Genomic DNA, 21655 nt, shown 5'->3' with positions numbered 1-21655 from the left:
AAATGAACTGGATGGAGCAGCATGGAACTGACGGGAGGGGGGCGCGCCGGGGGCGCCCGGGGCATGCCGGGAGTTGTAGTTTCCCGCCCTCGGGGGCGCTGGGACGAATTCCTTGACCCGAGGAAGATATGGATGTGCCTTCGGTCTTTACTCGCGGCTGGGAGGCGAAGCTGGGGGTGGGATGGAAGTCAAGGTCCCTCATTTTTCCAAGAGGCGGGCACCGGGAGAGGAGTCAGTGTACAGAAACGGAACGTGTTGAAAAAAGGCTAATGGAATGTGCCCCCCTCCCAAGACGGGCTCCTTCCCGATCCGGGCAGGTCTTTGGTCCCTCTTTCTTATGGTAATGAGGGGGGGGCGAGAGGGCGGGGAGCGGTCCCGGCTGGGTCACTGCGGCTTTCTGTCGCTCGCTCTCTCTCTCGCTCTCTCTCCCCTCTTCCCCCTCCCTGCCGCGCTCCCTCTCCGCTCTCAGCTCCCCCCTCCCGCTCTCCCAGAGTCGATCCCGGCTCTGGGCCGCGGGGAGAGGTTCTCCGCAGAGCAGACAAAGCCCGCAGCCGCGATGCGGGGAGAACACGGCTGGGCGCGCTGGGGGTGCCGGGATGGGGTGCCGGGTTGGAGGGTGGGACCCCTTGGTAAAAGACGGGGTCCCCTCATCTCCAAGCGGCAAGCCATCCCCCCTCGTCCTCTCCCGCTCCCCCAGTCTCGGAGATCTGAGAGGCACCGACTGGGAGGTGAGTTAGTTAACATCCTTCTGATCAGTAGAGGGTAGCTGGGAGGGCTGTGGAGAGATGAAGTGAGGAGGATGAAGGGGTGGAGGGAGAGGAGAGAAGTGGGGGGACAGAGAGTGAGGAGGCAAGGGAAGTCTTAAAGGCATGATGTGACTTAACAGTTTCGGGAGAGAGCCAGGAGCTTTGGGTGCGACAGAAGGAGGAAAGAGAGACTGGATGGAATGGAAACCCAGACTTCTTCAGGCCTGGGCCATATATGTAGCTTGCGGGTGATCTGTTCTTTAGCCTTCACCATCATCCCACCTCTCCCCCACTGAAAACCCATTAATTCAGCTCCTTTGACTCTGGAAATTTGGTGAAAGTAAAAATCAGTTTTTAAGGCATGAATTGGACAGTTGGGCACTTTTAGGGGAGTTTGTGGAAGTTGGAGTGTAATGCAATCTTTTCTCCCCTTACCCCATAGCTTCAACATTTCTTTTGTTACCCTTTTTATGCCTGGGTCTTTCCCAGTAGGAGAAGGGATGGCACTGCAGCTTGAGGGCTTGAGGTCAGACTTTTAAGAACTTCCCAAAAGAGTTTTATAAGAATGGGTGGGTGAGCTACAGTGGTAAGGTGTCCTTTTCTGGAGTGCCTTGGAAACCAAAAATCTGAACTAGTTTGTGAGGTAAAGTCCTGCTTGGAGGCAGGGGAACAGAGGAGATGACCTCATAGACCAGGCACTGTGAGGCCGTGAGGGCTGAGCTGCAAGCCCAGTTCCCTAAATTGATTCTTGGAGAGAGTAAATTTGCACACCAATGGGAGGGTGGGAGCCAGCGTGGAGGATCTCAGGAGGGGTTGGGGGTTGGCACACTGCGGAGCTCTTGCTTCTTTGCCCGGCAGAAGATGCAGGGAAGGGGAGCCATGACTGAGAAACCCCGGAAGCCCCTGGAATTGGAGAAGGGGTGCCCTCTGGATCGAGGATTTAACATAAAGTTAACAACAGACCTTCTTGGATTGGGCGCTCCCGCCTCTAAGCAAGAGTGGGCGAGGAAGAATTGGAGAGACATAGCCCTGTGGGAGTGGCTGTTTCCTGCTCTTGTCCCCTCTCCTTCTGCCCCAGGAACTTGGATTGGGGGAACCAGGCTTGGATTGGGGGAACCAGGGAAAGCGTCCTACTCTGTGGACCAGGTGACTGTTTTTCACACGAACAGAAATCACAAACGGTTGCATAGGACTGATTGTGTGCCAGGCCTTTTTGTCACCAGCCGGTCTGAGCCTTCCTGTCCCCTCTGAAATGAGATTCCCCCTAGACACTCACTCCTGAATTTGCCCTGCTTCCACTTTCCTCCCCACTAAGCTAATTAAAGCAGGAGGTTAATGACCAAAGAAGCCTTGGGGGTTTGGCCAGGGAGGAAAACAAAGGACAGAAACAAGTGTGTGCCAGTGGGGAGGGGACAGCTGCTGAATGGGAAGGGAGAGACTAAGGAGCAGGGTAGGGGAAGGGGCAGTCCCTGCTGGACCCCCGCTCACTGATCCAACAAGGACTAATCAGCCCCCCTGGGTGTGTTCATGTACCATGGGTCCGCCCTCAGGCTCCCACTGACTCCAAATATCCAAGGTGAGAGAGGCAAACGTGAACCTGGCACCTGGAGGGCAGGATGTGTGTGTGAGCGCACTTAGGTCTAGGGCTTGGCTGTGCACATAGAGGCATGTGCCTGCAGGTTGTGCGGGGTACGTCCACCCACAGGGGGCCTGCCAGAGTGCCCAGTGGCAGCGGAGCCTGGCGATGGGCACCTTGAGGAGCCAGGTTCTCAGGAGGTTTTTTTTTTTTTTTTTTGGCTGTAGGATCTTAGTTCCCTGGTCAGGGATTGAACCCATGCCCTTGGCAGTGAAAGCTCGAGTCCTAACCACTGGACTGCCAGGGAATTCCCTCGGGAGGGGTTTTGATGAGCCCTTCCCTCACTCCCAGAGGCTGGTGCCCTCCTTTGTTCAGGGGACTCCCCTCCTCCACTGACATTTGTGTTGGCCAAGCTGAGTTTCTGTCCAGGGGCCCTCCTTTTCCTCTCTCCCCCGCCTGCCCATTCTAGAATTAGGCCCATGAGGGCTGAAGGCCTTACTTAAACAATTTTGCTTGGAAATAGGTAGCTATGCCCGCCCCACCCCAGCCCTCACTCTGCTCATGACCAGAAAGGTGTGTAGGTGGCATATCTCTCCCCTTCAGGGCCTTGGAGGACAGGACTGTGTGTCTCATCTTTTTTTTTTTTTTTTTTTTTGCGGTACGCGGGCCTCTCACCGTTGTGGCCTCTCCTGTTGTGGAGCACAGGCTCCGGACACGCAGGCTCGGTGGCCATGGCTCACGGGCCCAGCCGCTCCGCGGCATGTGGGATCTTCCCGGACCAGGGCACGAACCCGTGTCCCCTGCGTCGGTAGGTGGACTCCCAACCACTGCGCCACCAGGGAAGCCCTGTGTGTCTCATCTTTGTCATTGTCTCCTACCCTGGTCCCCCAGTACCTAGCACACGGCCCTGCCCAGAGCAGAAGCTCAGTAAGGGTGTGTAACTGCGCATTCCAAGCTTCGTGATGTAGGAGGAAGGAGCAGACCTCTGGAGCCAAACATGCTGGGTGTTAATTCTGCCCCTTGAGCAGTCAATTACTGCTGAGCCTCGATTTCCTCATCTCTCAAATGGAAATAATAAGCCAAGTTCCTAGCACAGTGCCTGGCTCATTTAAGGTGTTCAGTCAATGTTAGTTTGGGGGCCATGGTTGCTCTCCCCTGGCAATTGACTTTACCTAGACTGTGGTCTTCATTAATTAATTTTAATTCATTCATTCAGCTAACTACTTCCTATTGAGCTCTTAGGATGTGCCAGGCACTGGAGGAGGTCCTGACCCACTGTGAGTCATTTGAAGATAGTTCTAGATCTAGACTTGCAGAAATAAGATCATCCCAGACAAACAGCAGATAAATCCAAAAATAATTTCTGTTGAGCACTGGAGTACAGGTGAACTCTATATGTCTCTAGCACACACACAGCCTCAGGCCTGAGGAACAAAGGACCCTGTGGAGTCGTTGAGTTGGCTGTATGAGCGTGTGTGTCTATGTGCAGGTGTATCTGTGTGTGTGTGTGTGTGTGTACACAGGTCTGGCTGCAAGGCAGGAAAGGTGACCCAGTTGAGAGTGGGATGGCCCAGAACTCGAGTGGAGGCTGAAAGACAGGAGTGGGATGGGTGATCCAGACTGTGCTTATCTGTGTGTGGAGCTGTGTCCCTTTTCTTCTTCCAGCAAACCTGGACACCTATTATTGCTGTCGTACCAAGGGATGGGGCACAAACCTAACACCTGCCCCTCCCCTGCCCTATTCTCAGAGCCCCCAGGGAGGGAGGCAGACACAGGAGGCTACCATCAAGGTTGCCCTAGCAAGCTGGCTGGCCCTTATAGAGGTTATCTCATCCATCTCCCTACTCCTCTCGGGATGCCTTCTCCATCTGTCTTAATCAGCTAGGCCTCCTCTCCTGTACTTTATGGGGTTTATGTTTTCTTTTCTTAATACCCCTCCCTATGGGAAGTCTACCTTGTGATCTAAACACCATTCGTCCTGCTCAGAGTGCAGCCAGCTTTCTCTCTGTTGCTCGAATACACTCAACTCATTAATTTCTTTCCTTCTTTCTTCCTTGCTTCCTTCCCTCCTTCCCTCCTTTCTTTCTTTCTTTCTTCCTCTCTTTCTTTCTTTCTTTCTCTCCCTCTCTCTCTCTCCCTTTCTTTTTCTTTCTTTCTTTCTTTCTTTCTCTCCCTCTCTCCCTTTCTTTCTTTCTTTCTTTCCGGCCACACCACACGGCTTGTAGGATCTTAGTTCCCCGACCAGGGATTGAACCCAGGACATTGGCAGTGAGGCAGTGAGAACACAGAGTTAACCACTGGACCACCAGGGAATTCCCCTCAACTCATTAATTTCAATCAGTGAGAATGTATTGGGTAAAATTCTCTAGGACACACAAAAGAAGTAACAGACTTGATCTCTGCCCTCAGCAAGACACAGAAACTAGCCTACATGACCCAGAGAACATGGACAAACAGGATTAAATGTGAGGGCAAAACAGTCTTTGGTACTTGGAGGGCTACAGAGATTGGAGAAGAGAGGAGGTCTCTCTGGGTCCTTCCACTGTTGTGGGCCCAATCTCCAAGGGCTTTGGACCTGGACAGACAAACACCTCTCTGCTCCTCCCCTGGGACCACTCCAGCACTCCCCCTAGCAGGTCCCCTGCACTCTCTGATTTCCCTAGGGAGAGCAGCTCCGAGGGGCTGGGGCAAAACTAGGGTCCCCCAGGACAGCTGGCTGGCAGGGCCCCTCTGGGATTCAGGGCCGGACCCAGGTGTCCGGGAGGCAGGTGATACCAGAGCTGTGACAGTTGGTCCCCAGATTCCTCACCCAGTGGCGCCAGCTCTGGTTTCGGGCTGAGGCAAGGGAGGGGGAGGGACACCTGGTGCCAGGCAGGGCTGGGTGTTCTCTTGGGGCAGGGGGAAGGAGGCAGTAAACATGCCCTTGCTAGGTTGTTGGGGAGGGATTTTTCCAGTCCCCTCTCTGTGCCAGGCACTGTACTGGATACTAACAGGGGATACTGAAGCATAAGACACAATCTGGTACAGGTGAATTAATGGATATAAAAGACTGTATAGAATGTCATAGGTGGACTAGAAACTGAATGAATGAATGAATAGATTCACCAGTTATCTAATGACCTTGTTTTACAGAGAGGAAGATTGAGGCCCAGAGAACTCAGGTCCTGTGACTCTCTTGTGCCTTTTGTTCCATCATGCTTCCTTTTTCAGGAAAGGGAAGAGGAAGTTAGAGAGAGAGGGGTGGGAAGAGGGACTTTCCAATTCCTGAGTTTCCTTATTTCCAGGCTCTCTTCTTGGTGTTTACAGACTTGATCTCATTTAATCCTCTTACAACTCTGTGAGGCTGGAATTGCCATCTCTGCTTAACCTCAGGGACCTAAGGCTCAGAGAGGTTAAGTAACTTGCTCAGGTCACACAGCTGGTAAATGGACACTCCAGTGTTCAAAGACAGATCTGTCTGACTCCGGAGCCTAGGACCCCAGAAGTGAACAGTGATACCCAGTGAGTAGTCTGAAGGCCGAGGAGAGAGTGATCACTGAAGTTGGACCAGGAGAGGCTTCCTGGATCTGGAGTCCCTGAAGGATGAGTGAGGTTCGTGCAAAGGGAGAGGACTGGAGATTGATGTCAGAGGTGCCCAGGAGGCTTGCTGGTTGGGAAAGTGGCCTGCTTGCCTGGATCCTGAGGAGCTCCAGGGACAGGTGGAGGAAAAGCACCTTTGAACTTTGGCCACGAGGTGGCGCTGCAGGCCAGTTACTGGGAGCTGCTCCAGCGTGGGCTTGCACACTAGGACCCAGAGGTTTCTTCCCTGCCAGTTAGGGATCCACGCCCAGTCCTGCCTCCTCAAGTGTCATCTCAAGCTTCCACCTTTCCCTTTTCTGGAGGGGCATCCACCAAGTGGGAGACAAGGAGGCTACCAGTCTATTCCTGACTAAGGACAAAAACCCAGGTGGCCGTGACCTGGGCATCCCCATGGTCTGACCAGCTCTCCAGGTCATCCTGAGCCCCCTCCAGCTGCTTAAGACTGGTTAATGTCCAGTTGCCCTCCTGAGTCCCTGGCAGACACTGATCGGGGCCAGGCTAACCAAACAGACATTTGAGTACAACCGACCTGGGTCTGAAGCAGAATAATAATAAAACCTACCTAATAAGGAGTTAAAAAGTTTTCATCCAATAAACACATATTGAACACTTGCTGTGTCAGGCACTGTTCCAGGCATTGGAGATACATCATTGAACATGACAAAGTCCTTACTCTCATGGACCTGATATTCTGTGGGGGAGGGGAGACAGAGTAAACAAGTAGATCATGTAATTTATGGTAGTGGTAATCGCTGTGAGGAAAAACAAAGCAGGATTTGGGGGTAGAAAGGTGTGAGATGGTTAATTTAGAAAGAATGATCATGTTGTGAGAATTTAACTGGACATATATAAAGCACAGTGCCTGGCATTGAGTTAGCAATTGTTACGATTATTTTGTTCCCTTTGCTTCCGCCCTTCTCCATCCCCACGTTCCCCTTCCTCTGTCTCACATTCTCCCTGCCTTTTCCCAGTAGTCCCCCCAGGGAAAACAGGTGCTGGCTTGGAACCAGGAGTCCTGAGTTTTTAGTCCTGGCTCTGCCACAACAGTCCAAACTGGCTCTCCCCTCCCCTGCTTCTGGTAAATGACATCACCCTCCACCTGGTTGCTCAAGCCAGAAATCTGGAGCTATCTGTCATCCCTGCCTTTTCCCTAACTTCCTCCCATCTAGTCCATCAACCAGTTCTGTCAACTACACCTCAAAACATTTCTCAAATCCATCAACTTCCCACCTCCACTGCTACTCTCCTGATCCAAGCCGTCATCCTCTCCTGCCTGCAATAGTCTCTAGCTGGTCTCTCTCCTCCATTCTTGTCTCCCCTGCCCCCTCCAATCCATTCTCCACATGGTGGCCAGAGAGATAAGTTTTAAAAACCAAATATGATCATGAAACTCTCCTTCTTAAAACACTGTATTAGCCCCCCATTGTCATTAGATCCAAGACCAAACTCCTTAGTGTGATTTAGAATATCCTTCACATTCTGGCCCTTGCCCAGCGGTCAGCTGATCCTGCCCTCCCTCTCACCCTCCATTCCAGCTACATGAGCCCTCTTTCAGGGCTTTGAGCACACCATGTTCTGCCCATCATCCAGCTTTGGCCTGCGCTGTCCCATCTGCTGTTCCCTCACCCTTCACCTGGCTCATGCTGGTTCATCTTGTGGGACCCAAATTCCATGTCACTTTCCCTGGGAAATCTCTGCTGGTCATTTTTGGAGATCTCTTACCATTCAGCACACTATATTGTAACTGTCCGTTTACATTTCTGTCTCCCCAAGTACCTGGGAGCCCCTTGAGGACAGGGACTGGCTCTAGTCCACTCCTGTATTCCCAGCACCTGTGCCGGCACACAGTAGGTGCTCAATGCTGCTCGGAAGCTGCGTGTGCGTGCTCATCCATACTTCCCTCTTGAACAGCCTCTTCCCTTGACCCCCACACCCCACCATACCTCCCACCCTCCACACCCAGCTGCATCTCTCCATTCCCAAGCGCCACCCCTGGGCCCTCACAGCCATCCCTCGTCTGATCTCCAGAGGGGTGCCGTTTGCATGATGCTTGGCATATACCTTCACTGGGTTGGAACCAGGAGTCCTCCTCTCGCCAATGCCTAGTCCGGAACACATTCACAGCAGGAACTCCATAATGGTGCTGATTCACTGGTGTGACTTCTGACTGATGGCTCAGAAGGGATCTCTAAGCATGTAAACCCCTCCCCTCAGTCACTGCTGGTAAAAGGAGTCTTGGACCCAGTAGGCCCTTGAGAGTGCAAAGAAGTACACATAGATCATGTGCTCCTGCCAGGTCCTCTCATCCCCCTACGCCTTTGCAGGTGCTATTCTCTCTGCCTCCAACACTCTCTCCCCCATCATCTTGTCTATCTCCCACTCATCCTTCCCACTCACTCCTGAGCTCAGGAGTCATGTCCTCTGAGAGGCCTTCCTGACTGTGCTCATGGACTTCAGTGCTCCTCCTGAGTCTGCTGTGGCCCACAGTGCCGTCACAGCCAGTGTACATGTTCTGTATGCTACTCCAGACTTCAAGCTCCCCCAGGACAAGGGACATGTCTTGCCAAAGCCTAGCGGAGGGGGCACTCAATACAAATTTATTAAGTGAATGATTAATTGAATGAGTAAGAGGAAGAAAATTACTGTGTGATACTGAATAAGTCACTCCCCATCTTTGGGCCTCAGTTTCCTCTTCTGTGAAGTAGGGACAGGAGACGGTAGAACAGAGGTGTGCTTGCACATGTTTAATAACAGGGGTGGGGTGGGGGGGAAGTCCTGGTTTGTGACAGTTGTCAATTTCCAAGGTGTAAATTCTCTCACCATGGCTGATTTCAATGTGAACAATGGGTTCTTACCAGCAGGCTTAAGCTACCTCGGCTCAGGACTACAGATGGGGTGGCTTGGGCCAGAGGGACTTCAAGGCACTTTCTCATTCCAACATCCTTGCACAAGGCCCCTTCTCCAGAGCCTGAGGGAGGTCAGGCTGTTTCCCAGTTGTACTTATACCCAGGCTGCCAGTTATACCCTTATTGCCAGTTTTCTAGAGGCACATCCATGCCCATTCCAGGTGGGTAACTATACATGTCTCTCCCAGGCAGCCTTCCCAGACTGCTCCAGGCCTGTTGGTTGGCCCAAGCCCTGACATCAGACCTGTGCAGAGGGATCACCTACCCTGCTCTCCCGGTGTTTCTGGGTCCCACCTTCCCACACTGATGGGCTCCCTTAGAGAAGGGGCTGGGTCCAGTCTCAGTTTTTATCTTGCTGGACCTCTGACCTCTGACCCTGCTGGCCCCTCCTTCCTTCTCTATACCCTTTATTTCCTCCCCAGCTTTTCTCCTACCTCCCTGGGTGCTCCTTTTCAGTTTCCTTTGCCCGTCTCTCCCCCTGTTTCCACAGGGCCAGTGATTTCCAGGCCTGTAGTTTCCTCCACCTGGAACACACTTTCTTCTCCCTTTCTGCCCAGCTATTCAAGCGACAGCCCATAGTGTCCTCCGCACCTGGGCTACAGGTGGGCAGGTGGCCTATTACTGGTGAGCTCTATGCAAATTAACTACTGTTTCTAAATTCGTTTTCCACATCTATAAAATGAAGATAAGGGTAGCAATTACCTCATGGGATTGTTATGTGATAGTGGCAAGAGGCATGTAAAGTACTGACATAGCGTCTAGTACACAGAAAGTGCTTAATAAATGTTGGTGATTATTATTCAGGACTTAGGTTAGTCACCCCTTGCTCGGGGGAACCGCAGCCTGCGTTAGGTGCCTGGTTCTCTGCCCCCGCCAACCCTCGCATCCCGAGCAGCGCCTTTTGAGGCACTCATGACAGTTTAATTGCTTGTTCCACAAGGACAAGAGCTATTTGGGGCACACAGATGGTAAATATCTGTGAATGAATGAATGAACTAATGATGTGAATGACTGTCTCCCCTGGCAGGACACAGAGCCGGGGCCTTCTGCCACTCAGGGCTAGCCTGGACACGTCCACCCTTAAGGAGGAGGTGGGGCTGGTACCCCCGGGCCAGCAGGTGGCGCCAGCGCCCGTCAGTCTCCGTCCGTGGCCACCTCCCTTGCCCTCGCTGGTTTTACAACCCCACTCTGACGGAATTTGAAATGGGCAGGAAAGGTGGGGTCCTGAGGCCCGCGGGGGCAGCCGGGGCTGAAGTTCAGTCATCCCTCACGGGCAGACGTTTTTCCAGGAGGTGCCCAGACTAACTTGGCAGGGAAGGGAGTGGAGGCCGCTGGGGAAGAGGGCCCTGCTGAGGGGCTGTGGGCACAGATCCTGAAGTGGGGACAAGGTTGATGGTATCCTGGGGACATGAAATGAGAAGCTGTTCAATCAGTGAGTCAAAAGCCGAGATCTAGGAACCAGACACAGTGTGGGGAACAATGTGGTGAAATCAGTCAGTGAGAGAGGAAGAGGAGGTCCGGTTTCTATGACAATGGTAGTGTTTGTGGCAAGCTGGGGACTCCTGGGACCCCAGGGCCTGTGAACAGTGATTCTCCACAGGAACGGGAAAGCTGCAGAGGGACGGTATGCTGGGGACCGGATGCCCTGTGATTCCTTCTTGGTGCTCAGCACGTGTTCTCCCAACCACAGCTCCTGAACCTGTGCTCTTTCAGATGCTGCGAGGGGCGCTGAGCCCTGACAAGAGGCAGGCCCTGTGCTCCTCACCGTACATGCACATTTCACTTATTGCTCACAACGGCCCTCTGGAATAAGTGTTACCCCATTTTACAGAAGAGGAAATTGTCAGGCTGGCCAAGGGTGACAAAAGTAGGACATGAGTGGTAGAGCCAGGATTGGAACCCGGGCTAGTCTGACCCTAACCATCCTGTGAAGACCCAGAAAGCAGAAAAAGAAGAACAGGGGCATGGAAGTTAGATCATGTTTGACCCCCTACTCTCCACTCCCAGCCCCTGCTAGAGCCTGGGAATTCCCAGCATCCTCCAGTCATTGTCAGGACAGTTTCATTCTTGTGTAGCTGTGGGGCCGCCACAATTTCAGTATGAAAGGGGGTATCCCTGTCTCATCCCCTAATGACATGCAAGAAGGAACTGTAGCTCTTCACCATCTCTTCCCCTGCAGCAGAAGGGATGGAGGTTGGAAGTGCCTTGGAAATCTTCCAGTCCAGTCCACTTGTTTTGCAGATGAGGAAACCGAGACCCATAGAAAGGAAGCAATTTCTCCAAGGTCACAGAGCGAATTAATGGAAAAGAGAACTAGATCCTCTGTCTTCAAAGTTCTGTGATCCCAGAAAGAACCTTCTTGAATTTGGCACTGGGTTCTTAGATTGGAGTCAGGCAGAGGAACAGAGGGAGGACAGCAGATTAAATGGGAAAACCTAACATAGTATATAGCCCGTGGAAAGAAGGTACACAGCTCATGCCCCACCTGTCTACCACGTTACAACAGCAATGATAGTGGGGGGATCATCAGAAAGACTTATCACATATGTATGTCAGGGGGTAGAGGATCTTTGGTCAAAGTGGACTGCGTGATCTTTAGCAAATCACTTACCCTCTCTGAGCTCCAGTGATAATGTGGAGTACCCTACCTCCAGGGTTTTAGGGATGATGGATGGGATGGTGGGCAAGTTTTTATGAATTATGGGGTGACATGAATGTTCTTGGTTGTCAGGGAAGGCAAGTCATGTATAGTGGGACTGGAGGTAGAGTTGCCCTGGAGTGCAGAGGTAGGGGATAAGCTGAGGTGCTTGACCCTTGATCCTTAGGAGAGCAAGGAAGCCACATGAACCTTCGACATGCTCACTACATGCAGCAATTCTCTTCCCTGGGGGCAGGGGGAGGTGGGCAGCAGGTTCCTGCAGACCCTGGGGGTGCCCAGAGGCTGTGAGAAGCTGAGGACTAATTAGCTCTCACTCCCTAATTGGACTTAATTGCCTGCTTGTGATCAGCAGTTAGGAGGCTCCATCAATTAGCACAGGGAGGGTGATGGTTCAGCTGGGGCTGGTCAGGGCTCCCCTTCAGGAGGGGAGGGAGGCAGGCAGGTGGAACGGTGGTCCCATGGGGAAGTTGCCTCACTGCCCAGGCCCTTACCACCCAGCCCCTTCTGCCCCTGTGAGGGAGGGGCCGGGAGCTTTCAGGCCTCCCACCTGGACTGTGGCTTCTCTGACCTTGGTTTACCCACTCTCACCGGCTTTCTGACTTCTGTCTAGAGGAGATGGCATCTGGCTGGGCCTGGCTCCACCACTGGCTCCTTTGCAACTTTGGGGTTGAGAGTGTGAGCTTCCAAGCCAGGTCTCTGGGGTTTGAATCCCAGCTCCACCACTGATTGGCTGTGTGACCCTGGACCCACTGTGTTTTGTTTTCTCACCCGTAAAACGGAGCTGATAATAACAGTCCTTCCCATGCAGGGTCATAGTGAGGATCAGGTGAATAATGCACCTGCTCTATCCAGAACAGTGCCTGGCATCGTCAGCACTCAGTGGTAGCTGTTATTATAATCCCTACTCCAAACCTCAGCTTCTCCATCTGTTAAATGACAGACTGAAGTAGTGTTTACTGAAAAATGCCAGGGTCCCACCCTAGATGAATTATTGAATCAAAATACCCAAACTTTGGGTGCTGGCGGTTTTGAAAGCCCCCTCCCCCAAGCAATTCTGATGCCCAGTGAGGGTTGAGACCACAGGGCTCCCCCCAGTCATGACCCCTGAAAACTCTCGAATAAATCCCACCCCACCCTCACCCCCGTTCTGGACAGCGGCTCCCTGTCCTGTGCCACACAGGACCCCCTGCATGGCCCTGGAGCTTCTGCCATTTGGTTGAGAGCCACCCGTGTGGCCAGAAGCTGGTCTCTCCCCACTCACTTGGACCAAGTCCCCTTCCATAAAATGAGGGGACTCAACTCAACTCCCAGCGCTGTCCAGAGGTAATGTTTCAAGAGTGATAGGACTGGGGCTTCCCTGGTGGCGCAGTGGTTGAGAGTCCGCCTGCTGATACAGGGGACATGGGTTCGTGCCCCGGTCCGGAAAGATCCCACATGCCATGGAGCGGTTGGGCCCATGAGCCATGGCCGCTGAGCCTGCGCGTCCAGACTCTGTGCTCCACAACTGGAGAGGCCACAACAGTGAGAGGCCCGCGTACCGCAAAAAAAAAGTGATAGGACCTGCTGTAAAGGTAGGCAATTATATTGTTCCTTCCCTCAGTAGACATTTATTGACGGCCTAGTATATAACCCATCTCCTTTACACACAGTGATGACAGAGTTATAAGCTCCTGGAGAGATTGGTCCTGAACCATCAGACAAGTCAGGTTCTTGGGCCAGTCTCTTTTTTTAGCTCCTGCTGGGTATCAAATGAGCCAATGAGTGGAAAGAACCTAGAACAGGCCCTGTCACATAGAAAGCGCTCTGTAAACAGTAGCCGTTGTTACTACTGGTATTGGGACTATGCCCTGGGCTGGGCGTGGAGAGAGGCCTGGTTGCAGAGCGAGCACACATAGAGCTCCGATACAGGGAGGCAGTGAGGGGCACGTGGGAGGAAGGCAGGGCTAGAATTAGGTGCTGAAGAGCGGGGTGTGTGGACAAAGTACAGGGAGGAGTTGAGCTTAGGGAGTGCTGGTTCAGGAGGGAGGTCTGTTGAGATGCTCAGATCACATGTGAACAGAGAAACTTCTCTGTCCCAGGCACTGTGCTGGGTGCTGGGAATACTGGGGAGGGCCAGACCCACCCAGCCTCTACCCTCAAGGAGTTCCCTTAATGTGGGAAGACAGAGGCGAACACAGACAGTGTCAATTTCGTGTGACAGGAGATGTTGAGGGCTTAGCGGGACACCTAACCCAGACTTAGTGGCACTTTTTAGCTGAGCCTGGAGGGTGAGTAGGAGTTGGTCAGAGGGCAAAGCATGTGCCAAGTCCAGGAAGGTTAGCTTAGAAGAAACGAGAGAGATCCAGATTGCTGGAATCTAGAGGGCAAGCAGTGAGGCTGGAGATAACAAGCAGAGCCTGGGCCACGGAGGGCTTTACAGGCTAGCTCAAGGAATTTGGACTTTATCCCAAATATAGTTTGGGAAGTGCTGTTAGTTTGAAGTCTTGTGGAAACATGCTGAGGTTTACATTTTGGAAAGATGGCTGCGGTTTAGGGAGGAGAAAGGATCAGGGCAGAGGCAAAGGTGGAAGCAGGAAGACTGGCCGGGAGGCTCCTGCAGTTACTCAGGCGAGGGCTGTTGGTACTCAGAGCCACGGAGCTGGGAGTTCCCTTGCGGTCCGGTGGTTAGGACTCTGTGCTCTCACTGCCGAGGGGCTGGGTTTGATCCCCGGTTGGGGAGCTAAATCCCACAGGCCGTGTGGTGTGGCCAAAAAACAAAACAAAACGAAAGGAAAAGAACCACGGAGCTGGAGGCAGAATGGAGAGAGATTCTGGGTCCACAGAATGTGGGGGGGTCACTGGCCAGGGGAGACAGAGGGGGTGAGGCTGAGGAAGGAGGAACAGAGTGGGGCTGGGGTGGTGTTGGGGAGACATGAAGAACTCCATTTGGGACATCCAAGGAGGGGTGGCAAGTGTGGAAGCTCGGGAATCACCCCTGACCTGGGAATCCTTGGAGGCCTCTTCCAAGAACTCTCTGGAGTGGAAGGACCCCTCACCTATGGCCCAGTGCCAGGCTCCCCTTTCACTGGCCTCTCCTGGACAGGCTGGGACTTCCTGGCCCAGAGACACCATGTTGGGGCAGGCCTGCATGGATCCTCTCCAGCCCAAAGGGAGAGAGGTGCCCATGTGCCAGCTCCAGGACACATGTTTTGGGGAAAGAGCAGTGAAGGCAGTGAGTTCAGGGAGCTCCACTTCCTATCCCACCTCCCCGGGCCTCTGGCCTCCGTTGTGGCCCTGGGAACAGATTCCAAGGAGGAGGCCAGAAGGCGAGCTCTCTGGGCCTGGGCTCTACAGGGCAGCAGGGTGCAGCGGCCACGCTGTAGTTCCGGCAGTGGTTGTGTGAATGAATTCTCCTTCCTCCCTTCACTTGAGCATCTAAGTGTTTGGAAGCCGAATTCTCCCTGGCCCGAGGTGTTCCCAGTGGATGGATCACCGCACGCTCGTCTGCCCCGGCCCGGCGCTCATCTCCATTTCTAGACCCCTCCTGCGGCGCCTCTCTGCCTTCTTCAGCCTGCTCTGTGCCCTCCCTCATTAAACGTGGTTTCTGTAGAATGTGATTTGAATTAACTCTTGGGAGAAAAATCACAGAAACCAGGAAAGCGTGGCCATGGGGAGGGGGCAGTGAGTCATGTTTCCGTGTGTATTTTTCAAACTTTCCAGTGGGAGTTTGGAAAGCAACACTCTTTCGGTTGCCAGCTTGGACCTGGCTCTCCAAGGGTCCCTCGGTCTGTTTCTATAGGGCTGTGCCCTGGCCCACCCTTCAGGTCTGCTTTGCTTCCTGGGATCCCAACCCCTTCTCCCTCTGGGCCGGCTCATGCTGTGGACGGGCTCGGGGAAGTCCCTCCTTGTGTGGAGCTTCAGTCTCGCCTCTGTAGTCATTTCACAGTGATGGCCCTCCATCTACCTCCATTTCAGGGTGGACCCATGGGGCCTGCAGCCACTCTGGCCAACCCTTCAGCCCTCAAGAACCTCCATCAGCACCAGGGAGCCTGGGCTCCAAGAACCTCCTCTCTGCTGTGGCAGCTTCCTCTTTGTGTCATTCCCTCCCATTTCTGCACCCCGATTTCCAGAGGGCCTGTGGCCGAGGGTGAGAACCCACTGACCCCCAGGGAGAAGCTCTGCAGAGCAAAGACCTCACCCTGAGGAAGTGGGTAAAGAAGAGAACCCCTCTTGTGTGCTGGGCCCTGGGCACATCTTCTGCCCTGGGAAGGGGTGTCAGGATGTCCATTTTGCATGTGGAAACCGAGGCTCAGCCAGGGAAATGGATGGGGACCTTAAGGGTGGTGGGGAGGTCATCTTAATCCCTTCTTGCAGGCCCGGAGCCCTTTTACCCTCCCCCAAAGCTCCCATCTGCTGCTTCAGGGGTCCTGGCCTAGCTGTCCGTCTCCCCTGCCCCTCCCAGCTTCTGACTAATACTTCCTGGTGGCAGTTGTATGTCCTGCCCCCACTGTGCCCATGCCAGCGACAGCCCACGTCACATGGGCCACATCTGGCTCCATTTGAGTACACCCTCCCCTCCTTTGTCCCTCCCCCTCCTCTGCCCAGGCACCAGATCAGGAAGGACCCCTGAGAACTCTCTTCTCTGGATCCATCAGCCCTCCTTGCCTGCCCTTTCACAGCCTCTAAGGGAGTCACCCCTTCCCCTCCTTTCAGCCTCCTCATTCTCTCTTCCAGCCTCCACCCCCTGGGCATCTTGACTCCGTCCTTCAGCACCCCCTCCCTCACTGTATCCTGACTGCTTGGACCACCTCCTTCTCCAGCCCCCACTGAACAACAGATTGGGAAGGGGAATTTTGCAAGGTTCGAGCCCCCAGAGCTGTCCTAGGGTAAGGGGAAGGCGGGCAGCCCAGGGATTAAGTTGCCTCTAGCCCAGCCCTCTGTCCTGTTACCAGCGTGCGGCTGCGGCGGGGGGGACATTGGTAGAGGTGACTCCAAGATATGTGTGCATGGAGGGATATAGCTGAGCCTGCGTGGAGTGGGTGGAGGGCTGAGGGGAACTGTATGGCTCACCCTCTCTAAGTTGTCTTTTGTGAGGGACGGGAGGAGCCTGGAAGGCCCTCTAGCTACTGGCTTCCCTCCTCCTTCCTCCCTGCTTAGCAACTGTTGCTGGGTAAATATTTGCCCCACCAGGATCTGTGGCTGGAGAGCTGGCGTCAGCCCGGGCAGCTGCCCCTCTCCTCAGTTCCTGGGCCTCCCCTCTGCCCAGCTCTCCACTCCTCCTGGGCCCCCAGACCTGGACTCCAGATGTGATCTCCCCCACACCTCAAAGCTCAGTTCTTCCTCCCTCACGGTAGACTTCTTCCTCTGCCCACTCTTATCTCTCCCCCATCCCCACTTACCCTCTGTGCTCAGATCTCTCTGGTCCATCCTCCACCGCTGGTCCACTAAAGTGAGGCCCCACCTCTGAGCCAGACAAGTCCCTTGCCTCTACCCCACCACACTCCACTTGGAACCCAGCCTGGCTATCGCATCTGGTACATCGCTGGTGTTCACTGAGCCCCAGGACCTAACCTCCTCTGCTCTAACAAAAAATATGCCCCCACCCCTAAACCTTATCTGAGCTGCCCGAAGCTCCAGGCAGAGGGAGGAGAGGGAATGCGGGATGTTTTGATGGACACCCTGTCCGTCCTCCATTCCCAGGCCAGGCAGCTCGGCTTCAGGAAGCCAGCGCCATTTTCACCTCCTCTGGGGGTGGCATGGAGGGGAATCCTGGCCAAGAGGAAACAGATGCCCCCTTGGCCCCTCCCTGGGCAGCCTGAGAGCACACCAGCCTCAGCCCATGCATCCTGTCCCTCCCAGCCAGTCCCCTGCTGCCCACCCCTGCTGCAGTGGTTTCCCCATCACCTATCACTGTGATGAAGAGCCCCTCAGGGGTCGATGGCCAAAGTGAGGTGGGCTCTCAGGGTGCCCTGTGAGCTTTGGATTTACTGGACAAAGAGGGCAAATGGGGTGCTACTCTGGGGCAGACCTGTGGGTGGCTTAGGGATAGTGGGAAGGGGGAATCTGGGAAGTTGGACCAAAGCAGGTCTAGAAATGAGGGGGGTTGGTCTGCATGATGTCCTAACTCCTCCCAGCTCTGAAGTTCTGGCTTCTAGGCAATGAATGATGAAGCACTGGCCCAAGGCAGTCCCTCCCCATCCCATGGGCTTCCCTCCAGGAGCTCCTGATCTTGGCAGAGATGCTGCCCATCCACCTGCCCCACCTGGCAGTCCCAGCCACTTCTCCAGAAAGCACCCTTTGCTCCGTCCACCCATCAGGAAATCTCTTGCAGATTAACCACCATTCTCCTTTTAAGAGTTCACTTTCCCAGTTGACCCCCCTGGTGTGAGGGCCGGGGCGGGGTGGGGGGGAGGGGTGTTGGTGGGGTAGTCTTCAAAGTGGGCCCTAAGGAGCTTAGGAGTGGCAGGGGCTGGAGCCTCAGGGGGGATTTATGGTGAAGGTAACAAAGGTGAAGCTCAGGGACCCTCAGTTGCAGGCCGGGGAGCCTTCCCGGCCTTTCCAGGACTCTCAGAGGAGTCTGCCCATGTTTGCACGTGGTCATATTTCTGTGTAAAATCTGTAAAAGATATTCTAATATTTTAAAAATAAAGCCTCCTCACAAAAATTGGATGAACACTTAGGGAGACCGATTGTCTGGTTTGCCAGGAATTGTCCCGGTTTGAGCACCGCAAGTCCCTTGCCCCTTGTCTTAGGAAACTCCTCAGTGCTCTGCAAACAGGATGGGTGGCCACTCCAGTTTCAGGCCCCACATTTGTTAACGTTTGGTCCCTACGTGGATGAGGGGAGGCGGACGGGGAATCCTTTTCTACTTCACTTTCTGCAAGTGTACGGGTGTGCAGGGCTTGCGGACCCTTTTCTCCAGCCCCAGTCCTGGAGTTGTGGAGCTTCTGTTTGTTTCCTTGGCAACAGGGAGAGGAAACCCCCATTTAGGAGACCCGGGAGGCCCCAGCAACCACACACACACACACAGAGACACACAGACTCACAGGCAGCCGCCCACACACAGGCGCCTGCGTCAGCACTAGCCGTCAGCACTGCCCGCCTCCGGGCCGGGGCGGGGCGGGGAGGGAAGAACAACCCAGTCGGAGCCCGAGTCACACTACCGCCCCAACTGATCTGCCGCTCCACATGGCTCCACCCATGTCTCCGGTGCCCCGCCCCTTCTACCTCCCCTCCCCCACCCTCACCAGGTGGGGAGGGGCCATAGCTGGGGGATGGAGAGGAGAGAGGAAGATGTCACTGCCGAATTCCTCTTTGCGCCCTAATCTGGTGTGTACTGTGGCAGTATTGTGTGCTGTGGTGTGTACTGTGACAGTTCCGGAAACCTGAGGCTCACAAGGTGGGGCGGCTCTCTTGGCCCAGTTGGGAGGGGGATGGGGTTTGGAATGTTGGGCAGGACCTCCCCAGCAGACTCTCCGGATTTTGCTGTTGGATTGGTCTCCTCGGGGCCTGGGCTGAAGAGAGGTGGGATGTGGTCAACCTGGAGGCAGACACCTGAGGTTTGGGGCCTGCTTCTGACACCTGTCTGCTGTGTGGCCTTGAGCAAATCAGTTAACCTGCCCAAGCCTCAACCATGGGGGTAGTGGTGTTTGCTTTTTGCATCTCTAAGAGGTTGGCGAGGGTTAGGGTAGTAATCTTAATTGTGAAAGGATCACACCTGGGAGGCCTGCCCAGCCACGTATGAGGTGTAAAGGGTTAGTTCTCTGTCCATTATCCTGCAGCCCCTTCTGGCCAGGCCGGAGCCCTGAAGGAAAAGAACCGCGCTCTGGCTCAGCAGCCAGCACCCCTACGTCACAGTGACGTTCATGCCGGTCTCTTGAGGTGGATTAGCCCCTCAGATAGGTCCGGGGTGCTGTCCTGTCTCCTGTGATAGCATGCGTTGGGGTCAGAGTGCTATTTTGGGGGTTCTGAGTGACCTTGGGCAAATCTTTCCTCCTCTGGCCTTAGAAGCCACTTGTAAAGAGAGGGGCTTATTCCCCAGAGCCCTGGGGGCCTCTCGGGAGAGGCGCAAGGGATCATCAGGCAGGAGTCCCCAAATCTCCCTACTAGAGAGGCTCTGCCTCTGTCATTTAGTATCTTGGGCTTTTGGGGTGAGATTTCATTCGAATGAGGGGTTCTCTGTCTTTCCAAACGGCTGTCAAACACATGCTCCCCTTCTAAGGGCCTTCCTGGCTGAACTAAGCTAAGCTAATTGCCCTGAACCTGCATCATTCCATCTAGCTGAGTCTGGGTAGGAAGAAGGCAGTCTAGTCAGCTGGGCTACCTTAGGTCAATTAGTCAACCTCTCGGAGTTTTGGGGTTTTGGTATATATTGATAAAATGCAGATAATAATACCTCCCTCATAAGGCTAAGGTGAAGATTAAGTGGGATCACCCACACACAGCCCCTAGCCCAGTGCCTGGTACATGGCAGCCACTTAAAGAACAGGCAAGTCCTTCCACTCTCAAGGTTATAATAATCACCTGTGCACAAGTGACTCAGCAGTTCAACAGGTGTTTAGTACCAGACCCTGTGATCAAAGAATGAATAAGACAGGGACCCTCCCTCAAGAACTCACTATAAAGGGATCCTCAAACCATGGCCTTGACTCTCCAAATCAGCCCCCACTCCCTAGACCCTCCTCCAAAGAGTTACCTCTTCCCTCCCCTATGGGGGAATATAACTGTCTCCCCAGTGGCCTAGGACCCATTTGAATCCTCCTCTCTCTCACTCCTACCTGTCCAGGATTATAACCTGGTGGGTAAGTGCTTGGCTTTCAGAGTCAGGTCCACCTGTATTACAATCCCAGTTCTGCTACTTACCATATGACCTTAGATAAGTGGTTCTCAACTGGAGGTGATTTTGCCCCACAAGAGACATCGGCACTATCTGAAGACTTAAAAAAAAAAAAATTATTTATTTATTTGGCTGTGCCGGGTCATAGTTGCGGCACGTGGGATCTTCGTTGCTGCGTGGAGGATCTTTAGTTGCGGCATGCGGGCTCTTTTAGTTGCGGCATGCAGGACCTAGTTCCTTGATCAGGGATCGAAACTGGGCCACCTGCATTGGAAGTGTGGAGTCTTAACCACTGTACCTCCAGGGAAGTCCCCCTCTCTCCTTCTTGACCCCAGGCTTATCAAGCAGCAAAAATCCTCTCTTGCAGGCCCCATCCCTGAACCAGGCGGCTGCCTCCATCTCCCCCTTCTCTGGTCCTGGTCCTGACTTTCCTCCCACACTTTCCTGCCTCGCCTCTAGTGTCTCCCTGCTCAGCTCAGCTGTGCACCCTCCTCAGCTCTTTCCCGCTTCAGCACCTCTACATGGACTTCCTCCCTGCGCCAGTCCACCCCTGCTCCTCCCACAGTCCTGCCAAAGTGGCCTAAGATAGTGAAGTCCTGGACCTGGCTGCCTTGTCCAAGTTCTGAGCTCGGCCTATTACTGTTTAGTTTTGGGAAAGTCAGCCTCAGCTGTGAAACAGGGAAATAATCTCCAGCCCATAAGGTGGTTTTGTGGAACGAAATTGAGAATGTATGTGAAAACACGCAACTATAAAGAGCGTCAAAGTGTAAGTTACCCAGTGGGTTGAGCATTATCCCACTTTATATTTTATTTTCATAGCACTTAACCACCTTCTAACAAACTATAATTTTGTCTTTTATTTATGGACCATCTCCCCCCACTAGGATGTCAGCTCCATGAGGGTAGGGATTTTTGTCTGTTTTATTCACTGCTGTCTCCCAGTGTCTAGCTCAGTGCCTGGCACACAGTAGGTGTTCAATAAATGTTTGTTGGATGAGTGAATTCACTATCTATGTATAAGGCACTTCTGTAAAGCCCAAAATCTACCTCCTCCAAGGAGCCTCCCTTTAAATGCATGTTACTTAATCATTGCAGCATCCCCATGCTGCAATGGGGAAACTGAGGCTGAAAGAAAAGAAATAACTTGCCCAAAGTCAGTCACCTGAAAAAGTGGCAGGACCAGATGCACTTGTTCATTTAAGAAACACTGAACACCTCCTGTATGCCAGGCTCTGGGCCAAATGTTAGGGACACAGATGGCCAAGATTTGGTCCCTCCTGTCCCTCACAGCACTTTTGGGAGGCAGGGTCAGAGGAAGGCCCAGGATGCTATGGGACCAGAGGAGGGTCCCCCTCCAAGGTCATTGGTCTTCAA

At 53.7% G+C, this 21655-nt stretch overlaps 1 long non-coding RNA gene across 1 annotated transcript in view; it reads right to left on the bottom strand.

The window, feature by feature from the left end:
• Positions 1-12621: 12621 nt before the first annotated feature.
• The window catches only part of LOC115801586 (uncharacterized), a 21621-nt gene continuing 12587 nt past the window's right edge, over positions 12622-21655 (bottom strand). The window contains exon 3 of the long non-coding RNA XR_004021892.2: positions 12622-20545. This is a non-coding gene — a long non-coding RNA (uncharacterized LOC115801586). The remainder of the gene's footprint in view (positions 20546-21655) is intronic.

Source organism: Delphinapterus leucas, chromosome 1 (assembly GCF_059928025.1).
Source record: "Delphinapterus leucas isolate spDelLeu-1000000601 "Yukka" chromosome 1, BTC_Dleu_Yukka2, whole genome shotgun sequence".
Lineage (NCBI taxonomy): Eukaryota > Metazoa > Chordata > Mammalia > Artiodactyla > Monodontidae > Delphinapterus > Delphinapterus leucas.
This window is presented reverse-complemented; position numbering and strand designations above follow the sequence as displayed.